This window comes from Cylas formicarius, unplaced genomic scaffold, assembly GCF_029955315.1.
Source record: "Cylas formicarius isolate icCylForm1 unplaced genomic scaffold, icCylForm1.1 PGA_scaffold_4__25_contigs__length_36172078, whole genome shotgun sequence".
Lineage (NCBI taxonomy): Eukaryota > Metazoa > Arthropoda > Insecta > Coleoptera > Brentidae > Cylas > Cylas formicarius.
Genome location: NW_026844334.1, coordinates 19439047 through 19464418, shown reverse-complemented (window position 1 = coordinate 19464418; position 25372 = coordinate 19439047). Strand labels below are relative to the sequence as shown.

The following is a 25372-nucleotide window of genomic DNA, read 5'->3' as shown; positions in this document are numbered from 1 at the left end:
ATGAAACACGGGCTTTTCTTTAACACCATAGCTGTGATTACCATATTAAATTAGAAAATTGTTTTATTTTATGATAAAACATAGCATCTTGGACTATATAAAAAATATGGTATCCAAATAATAAAAAAAGACATGAACGATCTAAATGCGAAATAACTCCACTTACCTTGTATTAGAAATCCCGTAAGTTTTCTGCTATAGAGAAACAGCTGCCAAAAGCGAAATACTATATTATCAAAATAATCTCTGATAACGTGTCAATCTAAAACCAAAATACACTTCATAAACATTAGAATTTCGACGACGATTATTAAAATAACACCAAAATTTTATTGACATTACCAAACACACCCACCCGGCGAACATATACCTATTTCGCCTCAAGATTTTTCAAATTCTTAAAATTCCTGCATATTCTTCGACGTCGAAAATTGTTCCTAATTGACCGGTTGCTGGACACGATATTTTTAAGCCGCAATAAAAATCAGAAGCCCATACCTCTCAAATGAGTCATTGTGAATTAACTTCGGCTCAGAAAGTTTAAATGAATCCGAATTCATTCGAGCTGCGTTGCCAAAACGTTCGACCTGTAATATAGGTTCCTAGTTCCACTTTCGAACTTACACCGGTAAAAGTAACTTGCAATACACTGTATTAAAGAGCAATAGCAGAGGCTTTACAAAAAAGGTAATATTCAATACGACATTCACAAGAAAAATAATGGTGGTTTCATTAAAAACAAAAGTCGGATAAAAAAACTTAACTTCGAGCATTGCCCATTCATTCACATAATGATTTATATAGACTAATAACTCATCTTAAAATTGTAAGTATTCCAATATTACTTTTTGTTATTGTTCTCTCTTTTTCTCTTTCTAACTTTGGTTTTTGGCTGAACTTATCGATATAGCATCGACTTAAACCTTAACTTCTTTTTATACTTTTTTAATTCTATGGTTCATAAACATACCTAAGTTTACCCCTACAACGTTTTCCTATTTTTTTTCTAACCACGTAACTATTTTTTCACTTCTTTGTTAGCAATCTTCTTTCTTATAATGAAGATTTCTCCTAGATATAATAGACGATATTATTATAATTATTTTTAGTTGGAGCCAATAGTTGGGTTGACTTAGTTGAATAATAGATAATAAATCTATAATATGTTTCTTTTACATTCATTTCTAATTCATGAACCATGTTGGGTATAAGGGAACAGTTATCCAGGAACTGGAACAAACTGCAATCAAGGCCACCGGTCGTCAATATGGAAAAAGCCCAAATCACGGCGCAATGTAATTGAGAAGAAATGCAACCTACTTTTAATTCAGATCAATTGCGGCAACGCTGAAACAACAGACGAAGAGCTAGCGGGTCGTTGACCAGTCTTTCGATCGTGTTGCTGACGGTACCGGCGAGGAGATCACATTCCCCACATTCACACGTAAAACAATGCATTTATTGATACGGAACCATCCGTTAAGTTGAAGTATGGGACCTTGCTAAAATTATCGCACCTTCAGACAACAATGTATCCAATAGTTGCATAGTTGATCCTTGTGAATATCATTTGCTAGTGAAATTTCAATAACAAAACAAGTACAAATTTTAATCGTATTCAGACCTACATATTCAGGCTTTTACTTAATAATAAAAATCAAATTATTTTAGATAAACTTTTTATAAATTTGTACCTATGTATATTTGCACAACGATGTGCGGCAGATAAGATGTCTAGCAATTATTGTTTGATAAATTGCAATTTTTTTTCAAATATTTAAGGTTATACCTCCTGGTGGATTCGATTCTTTTGCTGTTTTATTTATTATGTACTAATAATGCGGGATTCGCATCAATTATCCAACCTATATCAATAAATTTATGTAGGTTATAGAATTGATTTAACTTCCTAACTGTATCTATACAATATAGAATCTCCAATCAGACCATGTGATACCTTCATTAAAAGCAAATAAGTCAATTTCTGCTCTGGATATAACTTTAATAATAAAATAACATCTTCTAATCTTGCTTGCTTACGAAGAACATAAGGTGGAACTTTATTAATAGATCCCAACTCTTCACATTTAAGTATCCCTTCTTATGTCAGGAGAGCTCCGATATTTTAAAATTTGAGCTATAATTTTAGCAATCTTGTGTCCTATTGTTTCTGATTTTTTAGCATGTTAACTGTTATTCCATCTGTGTTTATTATTAGTCAGACTTTTCCATTTTGCTTTTAATATTGATTTGTTTCTTAATGTCTTTTAATCACATTAAAACTGTCAAAAACCGCATTTTCCGTATCCATTTTTAAACGTAATTTCATTTCTTAGTTATTTATGTCCTAATGTATAATTATTAATTTAGCTATACAAGATTTTCAAGTAATTCCGCGAGTACAATTTAATAGCTTTAATGATTCAGTCATATTACTCTTTCTTTCTTCTTTGTATATTAAACTTCAATTTACTTATTGAATCCAAATTGAATGTCAATGTCATGAATTTATATCACAACAGAAAAACATAAGGATAAAACCTAATAGTTAATTAATAATGATGGGCTGTCCGAAAAGTCATGAACTGGAAGCGTGACGTTCTTTTGGGGATATATTATCAGTTTAAGCAACTTCTAAAGCGTTTGTTAAAATTCTTTCAAAAACTCAATTTTTGCAATTAATTTAATTAGAGAAAGTCACTTTAGATAAGTTTCGCATCATGTGCCTAAGATGTGTACACCAAAGCCCATAACATACTTTACTCAAAGCGACTTCGGCATTCTTGAGAATCGTTATGACTCGCAAATGCTTGGCGCATATGCGGGTAATTTATTCAAATACTTTTCTAGCAGTATTTTAGCCTGTAGTAATTTTGTTTTATGCGACCATTAAAGTGGCAACTTATTGCGCAGGATTCACATCAGTGATCGCCATACCCAAGAATAATACAAAACTACACAAAAAACGGTTAGTTGTGTCTTAAATTACTTGATGATCGATAGATATAGGTATAAGCATTAAAAACCGCAAAGCAAGGATCTGTCATAGACCGCTGAGCTGAATCACCTGAAACGTATTAAATTAACGAAAGCGCACTGAAAGATTTTTTGCTCCTGCCATTTACCGTAATTAAACTCATAAGTTTGTCACATTCGCAACAAACGAGATTGTAATCGTATATATATGCTCGTTTGTTATTTATTTTAGCGAGATACGAGTTTAATGAAACATCATAAATCGCGACCTGGTTTGCAGCAAAATATTGAAGCAATTACTTCTAATTGAACTAGTTAGAGACTATAATTTTCAAAAACTTTTTATTTTACTATTGGCTGCTTTTATAAGTAGAATCAAAGCACCTTGTTTAGTTTTCTACAAGCCGTTGTTAAAAAAAGTTTTTTTTTTTATTTCGTATGGGTCAGCATTGATTTAATATTCATTCTGCTGTATTTCTAGAAAACTGGGGAAATTCTGTTTAAGTCCAGCAACCATTTCTGTTTTTAGCTCTTTAGCGTTACCCAGGGCTCACCCCGGGAGGTGAGCTAACTTTGCGCCCCAATTCAAGTAATAAAAATATAGGATAACAGAAAGTAGAACACCTCACGGTTTCTAATATACAGAGTAATTCGCTGAGTACCAAGAAATCGAACATTTCAAAATTTGGTATAATATAAGCAAAACCAATTTTAGCATTAGAATTTTAAACGAGATTAATATTTGCGATTGTAAACTAGTCTAAGAATATATTTTTTTAGGCTAGGCAAAGCTCAATGTACGAAAAGTTTTAAAAACAAATTAACCAAAAGTAATAAGGGTAAATATTGCTTTTTGTTTATATACATTTGTGTAATTGTAAGAGGGTTATAAATATCTATTTTATTTCGAAGATTGAAAATTATTTGCTACGACGATGATTTCAAATTTTATCTTGTAATGAAAAAAATTAATCACCGATACACGGATTTAGATTGATCACTAAAATTCACAACACCTAACCGACTTCGTATATCTAACAGTTACTGAGATGCCAGTGGTACTTTGAATAGGATGGCACTTATAGAAACTCAAAATCTCGAAACAAAATAAATGCGCTGTCATAACAGCCAGCGACTTTGCATGTTCTGCACTTATCTCACCTCTGGATGTGTCCTTTAATCAGCCTGTGATTGACGTATGTAAAGGGGAGTTAAAAGGCCAGGTGGATAATCCATAATGGATGCTGCGTGTTGCCATCAGTCAAGAATCGGGGAACATGAAATGGCGTTCAGGATCAGTCACTTGGTTTCAAGTCATTTCCAGGGGAAATCACAAATCCGTTAGTGGTTCCATGATGTCCCGTGGGATAAAATAAAATTTACTCCACCGACTCTTGCTACAGGCATTACTATTTGCCGACTCCGTTATACTTTTTTTTCTAGCCCTTGGAGTTTAAGCTTCATGCTTGCTGTTAAGAAAAATTGACAGTGATGGGAGTTTACTTTGTATTCTTGCTGATTCGTATCTGCCATCTAGAAAATAGTTGCTTCGATCTTATTATAGGACAAATATGAACTTATGTATAAGTACGCATTTCCAACTTAATCATCTGCTGTTAGAGTAAATCTGAAGTTGTTATTCATTAGGTTTAGAAAAGTTATTCGCATTTGAAAATGAAAAGAAATCTCAAACCTTATTAACAAGTAATAAACGAAATATGTTATTAAAATGTGTAATAAATTAAAAATTTTCGTTCCTGTATAAGAGTCGGAATTTTTTACTAATTCCTATGAAATTTCATAATCCCCATAAAAAGAGCTGCAGCTTTTATTTATACCTAATATGAGTAATCTTAACTTAAATAGATTCCAGGTGCTATTCCTAGAAAGGCATTCTGTTTATATTCAGCTTCCACTAATAAACTATTTACGGCCTATTGTCGTTTTATTGCGTAGATTTCTTTCGTTTTATTGCATCTAATAAAACTGTCCTGTTGTTTCTTTTTTAGTGGGACGTATATCATTTTCAGAGAACCTATTTTGAAGTTAGGTCGTCAACTAGATCCATCTACAAATAATGCCAAAGGAAGCCGAAATGAATTTTTAATTTTGAAAAACTTGCAGTTGCTGAAACGAGTGTGTAAAATAATAATCATAAGCAGATTATAAACATATATATAACAATAAACAATTGCTACTGGCTTAAAGTTTTAATGAGAGAATAATGATACTTTGTGGAGATTCAAAATAATTCGTTATTCTATGTATTTCTGCTCTTCAACAAAAGTCCGCCTAAGCTTTCAATAAACCAGTAAATCGCAATTCTGATAAAAACCTATTTGTTTATGTTTTTGGAATTGCAACATCTTTATGGTAGAAAATAGACTTTGTTCGATCAATGTCACTATGGGTACTGCACATACCTATACCTATTTTAATCGCATTTTATTCGCATTAAAGCGTATATTTTACATTTGCTGCTAGTTACCGCCAGTATCCCCTTCACTTTGACCTAAAAGTAACGGTTGTTTACATATTTTTCTCAGGTTTGCAAAGTACGAATTCATTAACGTATTGAAAAAGAAGATCCCTGCCTTCGGAAGAGTGTCAGTGACCACGTCAAGCCGTCCAAATAATTATAAACAGAAGTCACCTACGCGAAGGTAGTCTGCATCTTAAAAATTCCTCATTCTTTACTCTGGTGGGCAGTTTATATGGACGAATACTTGCGTTGGCAAACTCGTTGGTTAGTCAAGGCTAACTTGTGAAAATATTGTACGTGCGACATAAAACAGTTGCAGGCTGTATACAGTTTCTAAACAGTATTTGTTTTAACGAATTCTTCGACCGAAAGAAGTGAATAAGGCGTGCGTTGTGGGATATTGACGGACAGATGCCAGGTAGGTTTCTCTTTTTAATTATCGTTGAACCTCTACGCAAATATTTTGCATAATTTGTATGAATTTTGCCACAGGCTGCTTCATTGTTGCTTAGAATCTTTGCCACCGTAGTAAATTTATTCGCAATATCAATTAAAATCCTTTTTACTGAAATTTCGTTATCAGTATTAGACAGTGCGCCAAAAAATAATTATGATCTGTACTCTGTTGTCGAAAAATGAAAAAATATTTGTGCATTGATGTATATGATGTATGGTCCAATATTGCATTGTTTCGAAAAATTCCTGTTTTAAAAAGCGATTGCAATTCAATTTTAGGTTGATGTGCAGGCGAACATTTGACAGGCATACCAGAGAATAATTTTAAACACAAACGTTTTGGTGTGTGATATATTACATTTCTGTATAGCACATTGAATAAAAGTGTATGGTCGTATTCTAGGAAACATAATTTCATTTTCATAATAATAAACTAACTGAATAAATGCTGTAAATAAATAATTATAAGTAATAAAATAAGAAATATTTCCATTGCTGAATAAAATTCGCTTTATTTTAACTAACACAAAGTTAATAATTGAATTGATTTTAATATTTTTAAGCCCCACAGATAATTGGAAATTAACCGAAATAAAATAAGTCCTTTGAATTTGAATTAACTTATTTTACGCGTTTGTATTAAATTTCTTTAAATAATTTCTTCAGTTTCATATACTAAAGAAATTTATAGGTTCAGCACCAACGTATGCTATAGTTATTTTTTTTAAGTTTTCTCTCCGGGTTTAACTTTCCTTATCACCAACAAAATATCTAGTTTTGGAAGTAAGGCTCTATACCGTTTTATAAAACGATTTTTTGGCACTTGACCGAATAGCATTAGTATGATGAACTTTAACCGTACACTAAAAAAAACTTTTGATGCAGCGGGAAAAAACATCATGTTAAAAGATTTAACTACTTCCGCCATTGCGGCTTAATGGTAGCAACCGATCACTTTTTGGGACATTGTCGCTAGGATGTCTTCTTCCTTCCGATTTGCAGAGTGGACTTACCATTAAAATAATTCACGTATTGCCCACTGGAGTATTTGAAAAATATTTTGGGACAGTAACGAGGACGACAGGTGAAATGAATTGAAAATCGGTATATTAAATACGTGGTTAGTTACGAGGAAATGACGTGGAGAATATAACCCGACTTGCAAAAAGAAGCAAACGATAGCAGACATTTTGCACAACCAATTTATAGCATATCGAGTTAATTCATTGCAAATTAATTGCGTTTTTACATGTGCCATGAGATAACGGAAACATATTTATACAATCCGCTTAACTAATAGCGAGATACTATGAAAATGACTTAGATACCGGTTTGTTACGGTATAATATTTTGAAAAATAATTTGTAGGTGAATTTTTCCTTCCTACTTTACCCAACTTGCAACCTAGTCATTTTCTGGAAGTGGTTGTTACTGTAAATTTTCCTCTTTTCCTTCTTCAAATATTAACAAATATCTGCGATCATGTTTTAGTAATACAAGTTTATTTTTAATGGAACATGTATTTTGTTACTTGTAGGCTTCAGTTACAAATAATAAAATTAGCATATCTTCCTTCAAACAAACTATGGTAGAAATTAGGGTAAATTTTGGTAAAATTTGGTAAAATAACATAATGATGAACCAAAGCCCCTCCCTGTCAATGTAATTGAATGTTGTTCTCTTTTCCAGATATCGAAATCTATGTAACTGAAATATATTGGTAAAGGAAGAACTTATAAGAAGTAAAATTGACCCAAGTAAAACTAGAAGCTACAAATGAACTATTCGAATTATATCGCTTCGCTTCTATTCTTCTGATTTCTCCCGATTTGCATTTTCCTTTTATTTTGTCTATAACAAATATCTATATTGTTAATTATTGGGGCTCGGTTTTATGCCTCTATCAGAAATTTGAAATACTTGCTATTGTGGGCCAATTTTACACGTTTTCCGACAATGGCGTTAGCAAAAATTAATTTTCATTATTTTTTTCTCTGCACGTTTATATTTATTTATAAATTGACAATTTGCTCTACATTTATTTTAAGCTAATGGTAATATTAAAGAGCTGGGACAATAAGATCCTATAATCTGCAGTTTTCTGCTTACTATTTTTTCTTCAACTTTGAAGAAAGATCAATAAATAGTACGTGCATAAAATACTTGAAGTGAATTCGATCTATTGTCAAGGCAAAAGCGGATATATTATACCGTCATCACTACCTGAACGACACCTTTGGACTCAATGAAAAATCTCTAAATCTCCGCCCATTTAGTCATGCACTTAAAAATGGAAAAAGTATTAACTTGTGGTTTAATGAACCTTTTGATACAAAACATCTGGCATTGCGAGCTACATTTCAATACTCTTCAAAAGATTATTTACAGAGGTTTGATAAAAGAACCCCCGAAGGGAACAGATGAATAAAGGTCCGGAGGATGAGGACCCTATTTTTTTCCTCTTAAAATGTGACAATGGAGTAATGAAGGGACCGAAAACTGTCTTTTTCAGTCTTCGAACCGTTAACAACGAAATAATTGACGACCTGAATATATGATTCGCAAATAAAAGGAAACGTGTGACTGCACAATCTTAATAATCGTATTTGACCACATTTTGGATCGCATGAGACACAATGACCGGACCTCTTGAGAACTAGGCTATTGTTGCGAAATGTCAAATAATAGAATAGCACATGGATAAAAAGAAGCCGTTTTCTTTTGTAATATACTAGCTTACAATATTGTTTGTGCCGGTGTCAAAAACTTCCCAATGGTGGAAGATCATTTTATATTTTCTAAGTTTTTTTTTTCGAACAACAAAAATAATCCCCAACAGTTTCAGCCGGATGATGGCGTAATAAAGCTTTAAATTTAGCTTGAAGTTTAGGTGTTCATTTAATGGGGACGTTTATTTTAAAATCAACGTTACGGGCAGTCAGTCAATCACAAATCTTTTTTTTTTATTACTCCTTCGCAAGTTATATGTCTTAGTAACATTATTGACGTTCTACCCTAAATATTAAGCAAATAGCAGTAAAATAAATAAAAATGAGCTTTAAAAAACTTTTTTTTAACTCGTTCCTAGAAAATATGTTTGTTCCAACTATATGACAGTTGTTATTGATTATTACTTCCCAGTTAGCTCTAGTCTTTACTTTATCTTACACAACAGAAAGTGAACAATCTATTTGCATATTTCCCAGAATAGCGCGCATTTTTTATGTACGATCGTAGCTAGTGAATAAAGCAGTATATTATGACAGTATTATGGAATTTTCGACTAACAAAAAATGATTTTAATTGGCTATAGTAAATGTACTGATTTTTCTAGTGACAATAGTTGTTGATCTCTTGTCCAAACTTCTACATTGAATATGAAATTATAGTGGTAGAAACGACATATTACCGTATTTATCTCCACACCATCAACATAAGAACTCATTACGTTGTAATTTAAATTGTATGTGTATCGGCGTTTTTCTTGTAATTTTATTTATGCTGATAACTTAGCTTCATAAATCGCTCTCGACTCATTAGGGAATATTAGAATTCAGTTGCTAGCGGCCTTCCAGCATTAATCTAACTTTTCACCAGAACTCAAATCTTCGATCTATAACATTTAGTAGAAAGGGCGATGTCTTAAAAGCGGGAAAAATCTCATCCGAATGCGAAAAACGCCCGGCGGCACATAATAAATTTTATAAGATCTTTATTGATGTTCTCAAATTATATGGGGTCCATTTAACTCGCGAAAAATAGACCGTCGAGTCGCTAGAAAGATTTTTGTGTTACATAAATACGGTCTCTACATCTTATCCTAGTTTAAGTTTTAGTTTGCTTGTCGCCTCATTCATCGAACTGTGTGGCGGTGGATTTTCTACTTGAGCTCAATAATAAATAGGATTTGTTTGTATTTTCTTAAAAACTAGTAAAAAAATTACATAGGTGCGGTGGATGAGCTAACAAAAAATCCACAATTTGCGAAATCAAACATCAATATCGCAAGGTTTCACCAATAATAAGGGAACGGTTCGCACTCGGCAAGTTTTGTGATACATCTTAAATATCTATATTCCGTTGTATCATACATATTGCCAAGTATATGAGCTAGCTCGACTAATTAATATTTCAAAAGGGGTATAGATTTAATTACATTTTGGAAAAATATATTTGACATCCACCTTACACTGGGTCTTCTATTAAAGAGGGCTGTTCTCAATCTATCGGGGAGTTGATCTGGCTCTGCGCTGTCCTTTGGAGACCGAATCCGGACGGTTTCGGTCCGAAGCTTCCCTATAGGGTCCCTCAATGACGCCTCTGTGGTCATAGCCTCTGGGAATTTTTCATATGATTGATATTAAAAATTAGGTAATTTTCCAATGAAAATTTAAGTGGGACTTGAAAACGGGAGAGGGCATTAACAGTTGATAACAATTAAGTTACCGCAAAGTATAAGTGATTGCCAGAATTCAACTTTTTTTTTTACTTTAAGTGCGGTTTTTGTTGGGTTATTGAGCTTTTGTTTGACTATCTAATAACTCAAAAAATGTATATGCAGTCTTTTTTTTTTAGAAAATGATTATTTTCTGCGATCATGTCAGAAAGCGCTATTTGTTGGCAACATAAGCTCTTGCAATCGCCTCATTCTTATTAGCGTTAAGAGTTTTTGCAATTTTCCAGAAAACGGGTTTCAAAAATCGAGATGACAAAAACTCAAATTTATTTACACCATTTTCCCTTTGCTTTTTTTCTATTAGATTTACTTTTTTATCAAACTCGTAGGATCATCCGTTTCCCCAATACATCAATTTATATACAAATTTTTAAATTTAATAGGTATTAAGAAATTAATCGGTCTTTTTTATATTTTTCCATAGACTTTAGCATAGCACTGATATCTAGAAGGCAAATCGCAAAGTCTATAATTATACGAATATTAAATATCATGAAACACAGTACGCTCTACCAACCTATTCGTTGAAATATTGTGTAACCCACTACTATGTTATACATCATGTGGCGTATGTTAAAATTTCCCATTCCGCTCTGTGCTAGTTTAGCGTACCAGTAACCAAAGATTCACAACAATAATAACATCCCTGAACCATTTTCCATGCGAAACGAATAAGTTTCGCCTAACACGGTCATTACCTAACAATAAAATATTGTATACTAATACTTGAACCAGCAGTAAAGCGCCTCAGCGTAGAAAATAATGCACGTAACAACGTTGCGTCCTAGCAGCAAAGAACGATAACCGAAAGGCTGATTCAATTTGGTTTAAATTTTCCATTTTGTGCATTGTTATTTTAGACACTGTCTGTGCTGCTTCAGAGGAATTTACTTCTTACATGAATAACACGGGGAACAATGCTAATGCAACACTTTCCACCCTTCGACCATATTTCATAATGTGATTTTCTCTCTTGGAACAAAGCCTGGAAAACAGTGCGTTTAAAATTAAAATTTTTTCATTTGCATATTTCGCTCGTTTAACATGACCGTATACAATGGACCCTTCATAATAAACTCATTAAACAACTTACAAATCAGGATTTTTTATTTCGTTTCTGCCGTTTCATTTTCCCCCTCTGGAAGTCCGGTGGCCAATTCACTATCGCTTTGTTTTGTTTGCACAATGCACGGTACTTCAGAGAAATAAATTGTTAATTATTTGTCTAGGTTTGATTGACGTGTTCAGTGAAAGTAACACGAAACATGCAAAAAAATTTTTGGCGTCCAGTGTAAAACACGAGTCAGTATGCAGGATGGGCCAAATTGAACAAGTTTAAAAGAAAACGCACCTTTCAAAAACTGACAACAATTCTTCTAAAAAGCTGATTGGTAAAAGCTGCAGGTGGATATCAGAGTTAAAGGATGTTTTTTGAAAATGTGAATGTAAAAAAACACTAACTTTTTTGCTATAGAAAATGTTGTGTTTCTATGAAAACGTTTTCTATTCACTTTTTACGTAGAAATTGACGGTACAAACATAACATTATCGAATTATTGAAAAGAACTTAAATTTTCTTTTCAAAAATACGACAAACTTGATATGTTGCTAGAATATTTTTGAATTCTGATCAAGTAGGTTTTGGACGGTGCGACGGTAAACAAATGCGTGCTGGTAGTTGTCAATTTGTGGTTTTGAAACCACTTGGTTACATTGTGCAACAACCAATCCGGTAGTTGTTTAATTTTGATTAATTATATTGTGCTGCAATATTCCGAGAATGCCTTTCAAATTTTATCTTAGGATATTGGGCCTCGTGCTAATTGCTTGTTGTTGACATGATTAGTTTGTGAGTTTGTTAGTTAGTTAGTTGGCAGGTCCTGTACATACTTACGGCTAGGACACAGGGCACAACTAATCAATATCTTAATGCATTTCATGATGATTTTTTTACTTCTTATTAAAGTTGAACCAACCCAGATTTCAAAACCATTTTGTACATCAATCATTATTAAATTTGTTTTTTGTTACCAGATTTGCGTTACGCTAGTGTCATTAGTATACCTTCTTCTTTTGAAATCATAACTTGTATATTATTTATTTAATAATTTACAGTCACTCAAATTCAAAATATTACAATGACAATGGACAACAAAAAACTATAAATTTAAATTTAAAGCTCGTATATAATAATACATTACGTGAATCTACCTGCTAAACATGTCACATTCATCACCGCTTTCGTTGAAGGTATTGCAAATTCAATTTAGCTACTTGAAAAAGTCTCTAGACTCAATACTTGGAACAAAAAAAAAATTGTGCAGTATTTGGTAACCACTGAATTAAGTTCCACGTGATAATAAGATATGATTAACTTGACATTCACAGTGAATAATCTCCCTACAGAGGAGTACGCTGTATGGTATTAGGTAATTTTTCTTCAGAATGACGCAAATATGGGACATAAATTACAACTTTTCATCATATATCACTCTAAAAATATGAAAATGAATACTCCCTTTTTTTCTAGTTGGAATATTCTATTAATTTTACAAATTATTTTCAAATCATCAGCGTACAGCAAACACAAAACCTCAGTGAGGATGCTATTTATAAATATTGGCCGAAAATATATCCTTGTGGGATTCAGGAAGGAGCCAATATTTTTGTTACGGTTCGACCACTGCACATAGTCAGCCGAATTTGTTCAGTATGAAATAACAAATAACATATAGCGATTCTGTTGAAACTCTTCACAAAAATCAGTGTAAATTACGTGGATTTGAGAATGCGTTTTTAAGCAGGCTTAGCTATTTCCGGTGTCTCAATATTATTTCCGGTTTGTAACCCATTGTATGAAGTTTTTTTTTACTTTTGCGAATGTTGTGGTATAAATAAAGTAGTTGCGATCGTTTAATTTTACAAATGAGATTTTGGCCGTACACTTTACCATTAAATTTTCGTTCATCGACCGCGGCTCGCAGTATATGAAACGCATTTCACTGGCATGCCATATAAACACGACATATAACGCAAATCACCTGAAGTGGACGGGCGACCGATTTCAACTCCAAGATTCCAAAGAATTCATTTGAAATTGTTATTTGCCGCAACATAAAGCAGTCGTCTGTAAAACACGAGTAGGCACTGTAAGTTCTCCTCCGACAATAAATTATTTATCGTCCGCTTCACGAAAATATATTCAAGAGTAACTTTAATTTAATTTAGTAAATCTGTTGTGTGGGCGACGCGGAAACGAGAGGTCAGAAACTCTAACGCCAATTTGTCGAAGACCGTCGCGTCGGTCGGTCTCAACAAGTCTCAATTCTTTTTGAAGAACTCTTCAAACAGACCAAGACTACAAGCTTTTCGGATATTATTAAAGTTTTCCGGACCAGAGAAAGACATATTGAACAGCTCTTGTTATGGACCGAGCCATGAACACGAAGGGGGTTTCTTTTGTTCGTAATTACTAGTTTCTAAGGAAAAAAATGCAAAATAATGGAAGACAGAAATGGGAAATAGAAATCAGAACAATTAAATTATTGTGTGCTGTGCGCTTTCTCATTATTTCGGTCACAAATTTATTATTAAGTTGTTATTGTAATGTTAAGTTCGGTTAAGAAAAAGTTGTTTAGTATTAAAACTCATTCCCTCAGTACCGTCATTATAGTCTTGCACATAAAATACATGCATGGTACAATGTGTTTCATTTTGATCTGAAAAATAATTATATATATTGCAAGTATAGTGATAATTGTCATTGTTGAATTATATTGGAAATATTTTAAAATGTTAAAGTGGATATGTTACAACATAACTATTCTAGAAACGCGTTACATTTGTCCTGGTGCTGAAATGATAAAATAATGCAGTTTGACCACTGAAGTGATGTAAAACCATTAAATTCAGCTACTACAAACTACAAAGAACCTCCGCCTGCACGACTCTACAGCTACTTGCCAACGTCCAAAGACGAAAGCTAATCAAAAGTTCCAACCCATCTAGTTCTGTATTTTGATGTAGGTTGTTTAATCCAAATCGAATCGAAACCTTTTTAGCAAAAACTTAGAACCTGCACTAAATACATTTATTGTACTGAAGTGGCTTTTACTTGATGAAAATGATAGCTGTTTCGGCAACACCGTGCCTTTATCAAAATTTTTCAGCTGTCATTTAAATATATTTAGGTGAAAATCTGAACAACGTTTGTTCTTATTTAACTAACTAAATATATTTGTGTGCAATTATGCAATTTCCTGCAGATTTAAATACGCGAATGATCCACATTGACTAACAAAAATCTTTATAAAAATTCAGCAACCCGGTGATGTTCAATACAGATTTCGAAAAATTGAAAAACAGAGGAAAATAATGTTTCAACGAAATGATCACTATGTCCCCTTGTGTACAGTTGTCAAAAGAAACTATAGACGCCTATTAATGGTAATAATATGTAAGCATTCAGTATTGAATGCTTATATATATATATATATATATATATATATATATATATATATATATATATATATATATATATATATATATATATATATATATATATATATATATATATATATATATATATATATATATATAGTATATCTAATTACTGCCTTAAATGCTGGTGTTAAGGCATCAAATTATTAAATTAAACATCCGCGGGCAAAATTTTATACAACATGCACATGAAGAAGCATATGAATATTCAGAGAGGGTCGTTAATAAACATTAGACATCTGATAATATAATTTATTGCAGAAAGGGTCAAGGTACTTTTATAAAATGAGGACTAATATTTCGCAGAGTAAAGAATAAAATAAATTGGTTTTTAAGACGCTGATGGAGGAATTCATTTTGGAGCCCAATTTTCAAAGATTTTTCGCATCAAACCTTAAGCTAGCACAATTTTTTCTTGTTTTTTTATTCAATTTTCTTCCCGTTGCATTTCCCCTGCTCCAAGCAAAACCAAAGTATCTCTATCTCTACTTGCCAAACTCGAAGAAAAAATTGTGTCAAAAATAGAGAGGGTTGAGAGCGAAGTGTCCAATTTGCGCAAAGAGGTGAATAGGATGGCGCAGGAAAATAAGGATTTAAAACAACGACTTGATCGAATATTCGTCTTTTCGGTGTCCATTTCGAAAAGGATGAGAATATTTTGAACACCGTAAAGAAAGTATTTCAACAAAAGATGAACATTACTATTGACAACAATGATATATAAAACTGCTATAGAGTAGGAGCAAAAAATGCGATAGTAAACAAGCCGCCGGCTATTTTAATTCAGTTCCATAGTGCTGACGCTCGTGCAATGGTGTGAAAACATCGTAAAGCACTTAGAAACTCTGGCATCGTAGTTAAGGAGGACCTTACCCAATCACGGTTGCACCTATTTAAAGTGGCGGTTAAAAAATTTTCCGAAAAAAGCGTGTGGTGTCTTAACGGCAATATTTACATTAAATGCCGTGGTGAGGTGTATCGTGTTCAGGATGAGGACGACATATACCAAATCACCGACCAAATCAAGGAATAACTGTATGTAGCTACGTTTCACCTCACTTCACAGCTATTTTTTTTTCTTTCCAACTTTACAGAAATTAATTGTGTATCAAATTATAATAGCTTGCTTTTTTTTCTTCGTTATTAATCTTAGTGATAAGCAGTGTTAACCTCACATTTCTCAGCTTGTTAGTAAATACTTTACCACCATGAGATTAGTCAATTATAATATACTTTTCGAAGAATAGTTTTTATATCTTGTAATTTAGGCATGTCACATATGCCACATGTACGATACAGGCTTTTTTCAGTATTTATATGTTTCTGTATAATACACGTCAAATTAACTTTAGGTTACATGCAGCACCAACTTTATTGGTTTTGGTACCCTCGTACTTTCCACTGCTTGTTTGAATTTGATAACTATTTCCTTCCTTCCTAACCTTCCCTCCTTTAGTTCTCAATGGATCTTAATTTTTGTGCCGCACATGTTAATGTAAGGTCCTTGCTGGTCAATTTTGACTATTTTCTAAGCCAATTATTGAGTAACAATTATGATATCGTTGGTGTATCTGAAACGTGGCTGGGTGTGGGGGTTGATCAGATGGTAGGCATTCCGAATTATAATTTTCTGCATCACAATCGTCTGGACAGGCGCGGAGGCGGTGTGGGAGTGAACGTTAAAAATAATTTAAGGTGTGAAGTTTTGGCCTCTGCTTGTCTTGAGCATATTGAATACATATGGGTTAAAGGACTGTTAAATAATCGAACCTTTATGGTGGGTACTGTTTACAGGCCACCTAATACTGACGTATCACAATTTTTTAATACCCTTGAGGAATCCTTGTTTAATATATACTCGGACTATAATAACTTAATATGCTGTAGTGACTTCAATATCAATATGCTTAATCTAAATACTGATCTTGGAACTAGATTAACTTCTGTGTTTTCTACTTTCAATATGGACCAATATATACAAGACCCTACCAGCATTGCATTACATTCTATGTCGCTCTTAGATTTAATATCTACCAACGTAAAAAACGTGTCTGATGTAGGGGTTGTCGACAATAACATCGCTGATCACTTTTTGACATACATAAAATTCAGTCTAGACTTGCCAGATAATGAACCTCTAAGTTTTTATTATAGATCATTAAAAACCATTAATCTTCAGGAGTTTAAGAGGGATCTACTAGATTTACCGTTAAATAACTTACTTTATTTTTGTGACATTGAAGAAAAGCTAAACCTCTTAAATACTTGCATATTGGAACTATTTAATAAGCACGCGCCGTTAAAACGCTTTAGGAAGAATAAAAACTATAACTATGCGCCTTGGATAACAGAAAACATAAAACTGCTACAAAAGCTGAGAAATAAAGCGCTAAAAAAATTTAAACTGACTAAACTTCCAGCACATTACGATTATTACAAACAATTACGTAATTATACAAATTCGGCCATTAGATCAGAGAAAAAAGCTTATTTAAGAACTAAGTTTTGTCATGGTAATGCCAAAGAGAAATGGAACGAACTAAGGAAACTTAATGTTTTAAAATGTAACAAGGGTACCTTGCCAAGTCACTTAGATAATGTCGATCAAATTAATAATTTTTTTATAAACAGTGTGGAAAATAATGATAACCCCAATCAAGAACTGCTGAATTTTTATTATAATAATAGGTTAAATGACAGAACGGATCACTTTGACTTTGTATTGTCCACGGAAGATCAGATTATCAACATTCTGAAAAATATAAAATCTAAAGCTGCGGGCCATGATGATATAAATATATCATTAATACTTCTTTGCGGTTCATATATTGCCCCATACATTACGCATATAATAGTAAAAGAGTGTATCTTAAATTCGTACTTTCCGTCAACATGGAAGCGGGCACAAGTCATCCCCTTACCGAAAATAAACAATCCAAGCGAATTTAGTCACCTGCGGTCAATTAGCATAGTGCCTGTTCTATCTAAAGTACTTGAAAGAATTATGAACGATCAAATGGTAAACTTTTTAAATTCTAATCATATTCTACCAGGGAAACAGTCTGGTTTTAGACCTAATCACAGTTGTGAGAGTGCCATGCTGGACATTACTGATGACATTTTTAGAGCGACTGACGATGGAAAGATAAAGGCTTTAATATTGTTGGATTTCAGTAAGGCATTTGATATGATAAATCATTCAATTCTCTTGGCCATTCTCCATTATGTTGGTTTCTCCGAAGGTGCTCGAAAGTTTCTGTGTTCCTTTTTGTCAGGTCGGACACAACGGGTTGTCTACAATCAGCAGCAGTCATCGTTCCTAGGTGTTCCACAGGGCAGCATTCTTGGTCCCTTGTTGTACACTATTTTTACTTTTAACTTCATTGGAGCCCTCCACCAATGCAACTGTCATTTTTATGCGGATGACACTCAAATTTACTACTCATTTTTTCGTCAAGACATAGCTACCGCGGAAGATGTCATCAATACTGATTTATCAAATTTCTTTAACATTGCAACAGATCACCTCCTAAAGCTTAACCCTAATAAATCTTCAGTAATACTCTTTGGAAATGATAATCATGTAACCCATGCAAAGTATAACATAACAATTAAACTTAATAACATAAAATTGCCACTCTCTGAGTCATGCAAAAGCTTGGGTCTCACTCTTGTTTCGCAGTTGCGTTTCAGAGAACATATTACTAATAAACTAAGGGTTGCCTATGCTAATTTAAAATTTATTTATGGCAATAGACATGTACTTTGGCAGGGAACTCGTAAGTTGCTGTGTGAATCATTTGTTCTGTCACAATTTAATCACTGCAGTGCTCTGTACGGACCGTGCCTGGATGCGTCCGATCGTTACCGTGTCCAGAATGTTCAAAACTCCTGTCTAAGGCTAATTTATGGGGTAAGGAGGAGAGATCATATCTCCCCGTACCTTGCTGCGTCGGGTTGGCTTAATATGCACCTTCGATGCAAATTACGAATGAGTTCCCTTTATTTCAACATCCTTAAAACAAAATTACCTTTTTATCTTTACAGAAAAATTACTCTTAACATATCAATACACAATTTGAATCTGCGCGGTAGACACCGACTAGTTATACCCCGTCACCGCAAAGAATTATTTAAAAGATCATATTCCTATAATATAGCCATTTGCATTAACTCTATTACTAATTTTGATATTAATCAGTCCAACTCGACGTTTAGGAACAATTTCAAAAAGCAGTTGTTACGTACGCACTAATATTAAGCTCTTCTACAAAACATGTGCCCTTTCCTTTCCTTTCCTTCCCCCTCCATTTCTTCTCTTTTCTTTTATTTAGAATTATGTGTATCTACGCTTGGCGCTTTCAAATAAATTCTATGAAATTTTTTATTATTATATTTTCGCTGTTAAATTGAGGCCTGAACAGTATCTAGAACTTCTAGATGGCTGCCCTAACAAGGCCTATTGTTGACCATTATTTCACTTATTTAACTTTGGTTATGTAATTATTTCTATGTAACTTTGATAGTTATAACAATAAATGTATTATTATTATTATTATTATTATTAAATCATTATTTATGTATGAAATTTAACAATCATACTGCTAAGTTTTCAGAGTCTATTTGTTTTGCGGCAAAACTTTCCCACGTCTATTATAGTCTCGGCATGCAGTGCAGCAAGTTAAAGGAAATAATTCGCACATGCATGGCTTTCCGTTTTACCTTACGTCCTTGTATTTTATTGAGTGTATTGAGAAAAACTTTTTTTTTGTTAACCGAAATTTATACTGTATAATTAATAAAATGAATTAATCAAAGCAAAATTTAATTTTATATAATGAGAAATTCGGATATTTATTTAATCTAGTTGCACCTATTTTAATTTTAACTTTAATAGTCAGTAACAATTTTCATATTCCTGTGGCTTCCTCACCGAACGCGGTAAATAGTTCGGGAATTTGTTACCCGGAAAACACCGCCTTTCATTCTTTCTTTTAACTTATAGAAGTGGCTTCATTTCCATAACCAAAGCCGTAGAATCCAATTTATTAGCAATATTCGCTCCCTTCGGTGAGCCACAAATTGATTTAACTGAAGATGACGATTTATAAAGGAAGCCCAGAACTACCGTGCCATTGCATTTTGCATAGACGCCGCGATTACACGACGCTCTGTTTTGCCTAATTGAATTTTTCGATTTAATTGTCGTTAATTCGTCTGTCGTAATTTCGAATTGTGGAAATAGTTTCCATATGATAGTAAGCGTTATTTTGATCAAAAGTAGGATTTCAAATATTAAGTTTATGAAAGTTCAGATAATACCAAAATTCTAAATATACAGATTAGTGGACAAAAAATTAAAGCAAAGTATTAATCAGTAATAATAATTATTTAAAGATAAGAACCTATTTAAAGAGCATTAATAAAATTTATTACCACCGTGACAATAAAGAAATAACACAAATAAAGCAACATGTTTGTAAAAATACGTTTAATGTAAATGTAATGTTATGTAATAATAAAAATAAAACCATAATCAAAATGTTCTTTCTCGTGGAGGTACCTCCATTTTGGCCATAGTAAGGTTATAATAACACCAGCATTACTTCGCACTGCCATTGTCTTCGTTCTTCGTTATCTCGCAAGGCAATTTATCTGAATAACTCTTGTGTTGCCTACGAACTTGAATTTACGAAACAGCTCCATCAAGTTTACAGAGGGAACTTCTATCAGCCGTTTCTAGTTCCCTAGTCACTAAAAATAGTGGACATGTTAGCACGGTACACTAAAAACTGACGCATAAGATACGAGACAGTATCTTAATTTTCCCACAAACCATTCTAGAAGTAGCTGCTGAATTAAGTTACATTAAAACGTTAAAACATTATACTATTAACTCTTGAACTGGGCTTACACTTATTAATTGACTAGTCAAATCCGATCAAAATGTTTAAAATAACATCTAATTATTTAATAATAATATGTGTTTTATAATAAATTATTATGCGATTGTGATGTCCAATTTACGTATATAACCCTCTTCAATGAATACCGGAGTACGATATTTAGCCCTTCGGGGAATCTCAACGAAAATATCGACCCCATTTAATACACATAATACAAATTTATATAAATAAATGACTATAAATTTTATTGAATTTTTAAAGTTATTTCGGTCATTTGACTGGTCAATTGATAAAACAGAATTGACCGGTCAATTCCACAACGCTAGTTGTAAAGTCAAAACAATGTTAACGGTCACAAGAATGAAACGTTAACATTGTAGATCATGTTTCATTCAAAGAGTATTAAAGAGTATTAAATGGGTTATCTCCCGCAATTTTTGAACCGATGCTGACTGCACCTAACGCAATCACAGGTGGTGTTGCTAGTAGATAAAATTAGTAATTGATAGTGCTCAGTAATACATCTAATTTATCAGTGAATAAGAACAATGCTTACTAGCTTCATATAGTAAGGTTGTATAAATTTTTTACAAAATAATTCATATCTTCCAAGTGAAATGAAAGCTTGCTTGGTAGTAATTTCATAAATTTTGGCTTAAAACTATGACTATGTGGAATTACGAAGATACAACTCAACGTTTTGATGACAGACTTCTTTCTTGTGTATTCAACAATAATAAATAAAGCCTCGCAAAATACTTAAAATAACTGGACCTGTCATTTCCAGGTTTTAGAATTTTTTATTTATTGTTTAATCTAAATACAACTCGGTTGTTTCAAACATCTTCATGTTAAAGTTATGTGAGTGGTTTTCCAAGACAAATATTGAAAGGCACAAACGCGCCTTTCAAAAAACTACTAAAATTCATTCTTACCAACTTTCTTAGTGCGACATAAAAATTAACCTTTCCGAGACTTGCAAAATAACGAGGATGCTTAAAATACAGAACCTCCTTTAACACCGCACGGCAAAAACGGTTCCATTTAGAGAAAACGGTTTTGTTATGCAAAGAACGCTGCAATGTTTATTAAACTGACGTCAGCGCCGTGTTCATAATTGGCTCTAAGCTTAGGCGCGTCGTATTGGGCATTATCTCACTCTACGAAAATTTTCATTATAAATTCCTTTACTAAATTAAATATCAAAACAAACTGCACGAACATTCCAAGTATTTTGTCACAAGCGGAGGAAACATTTTAAGACATTTTAGGAGCAACAATATATAATAAAATAAAGATTTTTTGCCATTCTTAAAAATTATTAATAACACAGGTCTACAAAATTAAACCTTTTGACTGATGTTTTCATTTTGAAAACTGATTTTATATAATTTTGATAAGCTGATTTCAAAAATTGTCACATAAGTTTTTTTTTTTGAAAACATTAAAGAAAGAAAAACGATATTTCTAAAACAACTTATTTTTTTATTCAGTATCAATCCCAGTTTTCAAAAAAGGGAAAAACAAACTTTATTTATAATTTTTTGAGTGAAATCTTCGTATTTTGAAAGAAAGCTGCGTTGTCCGGAAATTGGGCTTTGCGATTTTAAGGGCATAACCCTTTTTAACATCCAGCAGTAGTCCGCCATCATCGTCCCGTAAATGGCTTGGTGAAACCTGTCTCCCTTAGCTAACTGCTTCAAGATTTTCAGGACAAAAGTGTGAAAACAAGAAATGCACTTTCAAACTCATATTAACTCACTCATATAACCTAGACGATCCAAAGTGTTGCAATATTTTTTAAACAATACTTTCTTAGTTTTCGTCCTTAGTGTTACTTCTCAGTTACTTGGTCATTGTGTTTTGAAAATGTTTATCTTGTTCTAATCTGCGGCCCAACAAAAATAAATACCTTCTTTTATATTGGCATCAAATGTAGCTGAAATTTGCTCACACAAATATTTGAACCACTGTCCATTTTTGTCTAGGGTTTGAACCAACTGCTTCACCAAGCGAAGTTTGATACGAAAAGGAGGCAGTAAAACTTTCTGTACATTTCTCTTAATACATTTTTGCTACTAAGTGTAAGGCTTGTTCTGGAGGGTCATTCTATTTGAGTCGAATGTCTATCTCTTGTCCGACTTACAAATAAAGCATGGAAATTTTGTATAATCACCTGTTGTCCTAGGACTATGCACAGCACTTTAAAGTCACCATAAAGCATCCGCTATTGTTCTTGATTGTTTATTTTCTTCAAATTTTTATACGTTTCTTTTTAATGTACCGCATGTGCAACGGTCATCCGAGGTCAGTTTTAATTCCTGGTTAAACACTTTGGGCTCTCTGAAATCTAGTGTGAAATCTGAGTCATGTGGGTCAGTATTAGATTCCTCTGATTCTAACGATATGACGTATTCTAGTTCTTTTGTGGCGGTAGATATCGGTGCATCTGGTCCATGAGGAACTGGTCGAATAGTAGAGTCAAGATTGGGATACACGAGACTTGTCTTGGTGGCCAATTTTTAGACCAAAATAAACGTGGTATACATTTTTCACAAAAAAAGTTATAGTTTGTCTTTGCTTTACTACCACTTTACTACTGCAAATATAACAAAATATATTTGGATTATTTACACAATGTCTTCTTATCATATTTATATGTTCTAGACCACTAGAAATACGCAACAACAAAGACAACAGCCGCGAACATAGTAGCACGACTAGTCTGCGCCAACTCTGTTGCTTTCCAGAGAAATCTAATATTATCCAGTATGTCCAAATCATATTCGATTTCATAACAATCATTTAAAAAGCATTTTAAAATGGATCAAATATATTCATGTCATATTAATAAAATTGCTATAAAAAAATGACGTGATAGAGCAAAAATATGGAGATTTTTGGAAAAAGGGTCCATGTACAAATAAGCAAACAGCTTTCAAACATCAAAATCACTGTAAACGGAAACGTCAACTTAACTCCACATCTCAATGTATCCACAGAAAAGGCGAAGTAAGGACGAATCTATTACAAACTTGAAACTTTGGTATTAAACAAGTTCATCACTTCAGATTATATTGGAAAGTTGATAAGATATTTAATATTTTCTGTAAATAATGAATTTGACATGTCGAAGACTATACAAAGGGTAATACTACTATATAATTTATAATTGTCGGCTATAAAGACATCAACCATCCGTGGTTTATTGGCAAGACAATAGATTCAGAGAAAAAGAACTCAGTCGACTTGAATTTCGCGAAAATAACAGAAGCCAGAAACTGCTCTTGTAATAATGATAGTATGATACGTTTCTTCATCTTGGTTAATTACTTATTACTCGTTGCCTTCTAGAAAAATTGGCAGTGAAGGTATTTAAGTGTGAACCTCAAACATATCCAAAAAAAAAACAATTCTTTTGCCATAACATAACTTCAATCACAAGAATTTACAATTTTTACAACTATTGATTAATTAACACTAGCCTGAAATTTTCATCGTCAAAAATACTTTAAATATATCACAACAAATAAGGATTAAAATTAAGAAATAATATAAAACAATCCCTTATTTCACTTATCTGCCTTAGTATTAATATGTATGACAAAGAAAATAACCCAATTATCAATTGTCTCCTTCTAAATAAAATTTGCCTCAGAAGATCGATATGCCTAGATTACCGCCATCATTAGGTACAGTTTATATCGAGTTAAGTGTGCATGTGTAGCAATATAATTTTCGAACCTAGCCAGTTAGGAAAAAGCCTTTATTTTGAAAGTCAGACGTCTCTTGGAGAATGGAAGATTTATTTCAATATTTAGGAAGTCAAAGACGTGACTCAGGTGGATCGCCAAACAAGGGATTAAGCGAAGTGAAAGATATTTGATTACCCGATGAAATTGATGAAATTGAAATCGTCCGAGATCCCGCATAACGTGGAAGCAAAAGGAGACAGCTGTCGGTTTCCACACTGGGATAAATATGCATCAAGGAGGGAGATCACTCAGCCAAGATAAAATTTTAAAATTTTATGCCTTGAATGAATTTAAATAGATACTCATTATTTCTTAGCTGTCTACATAATCTGACGAGAACGTTCGCGTGATTACGCCGAGAAATTTTAATGCGTTGTTTTTATGCTAATGTAACACAGTTTTTTAAGGCAATCGCATGAAGTTGTTAGTATGCTGAAAAAAATCACCACTGATTAAGTCTTGGGGAAAGGAAAATGACGGGTTTAAGAGACTTAATTGCCTTAAAGAGGAGTAATTGATTGCCTATTAAATGAAAGAATTATTTACAAACTTCAAGGTCACGCTGTACACATTTTCTGTAAGAAAGCAGTTTTTAATAATTTTCGGTTTGTTAGAAAAGGAAAAGCAAAAGGAAAATATTGGCGATGCTTATAGATATACTACCACATAAAAGCAACGAATTATGAATTTTTTTAGTAGAGAATCTGAAAAACCGGAGATAATCCGGATTTTTTTAAGAACTACTTTAAAACGGCCTTGGTCAAAAATCATATAGATAGTTCCTTTTTAAAACTGACGAGAATTTCGAGAACACAAGAGTGTGGTGAAAAAATGTTGTAAT

At 32.9% G+C, this 25372-nt stretch overlaps 1 protein-coding gene across 4 annotated transcripts in view; it reads left to right on the top strand.

The window, feature by feature from the left end:
- Positions 1-25372, top strand: part of LOC132701227 (EGFR adapter protein-like) — a 148565-nt gene that overhangs the window by 96539 nt on the left and 26654 nt on the right. The window contains exon 1 of one of the 4 annotated variants that reach the window (XM_060669001.1): positions 5530-5876. The exons of the other annotated variants lie outside the window; for them this stretch is intronic. The gene's annotated coding sequence lies outside the window, so the exon portion shown is untranslated. Of the gene's footprint in view, positions 1-5529; positions 5877-25372 lie in introns of those variants that run through there. 4 annotated transcript variants of the gene reach the window in all.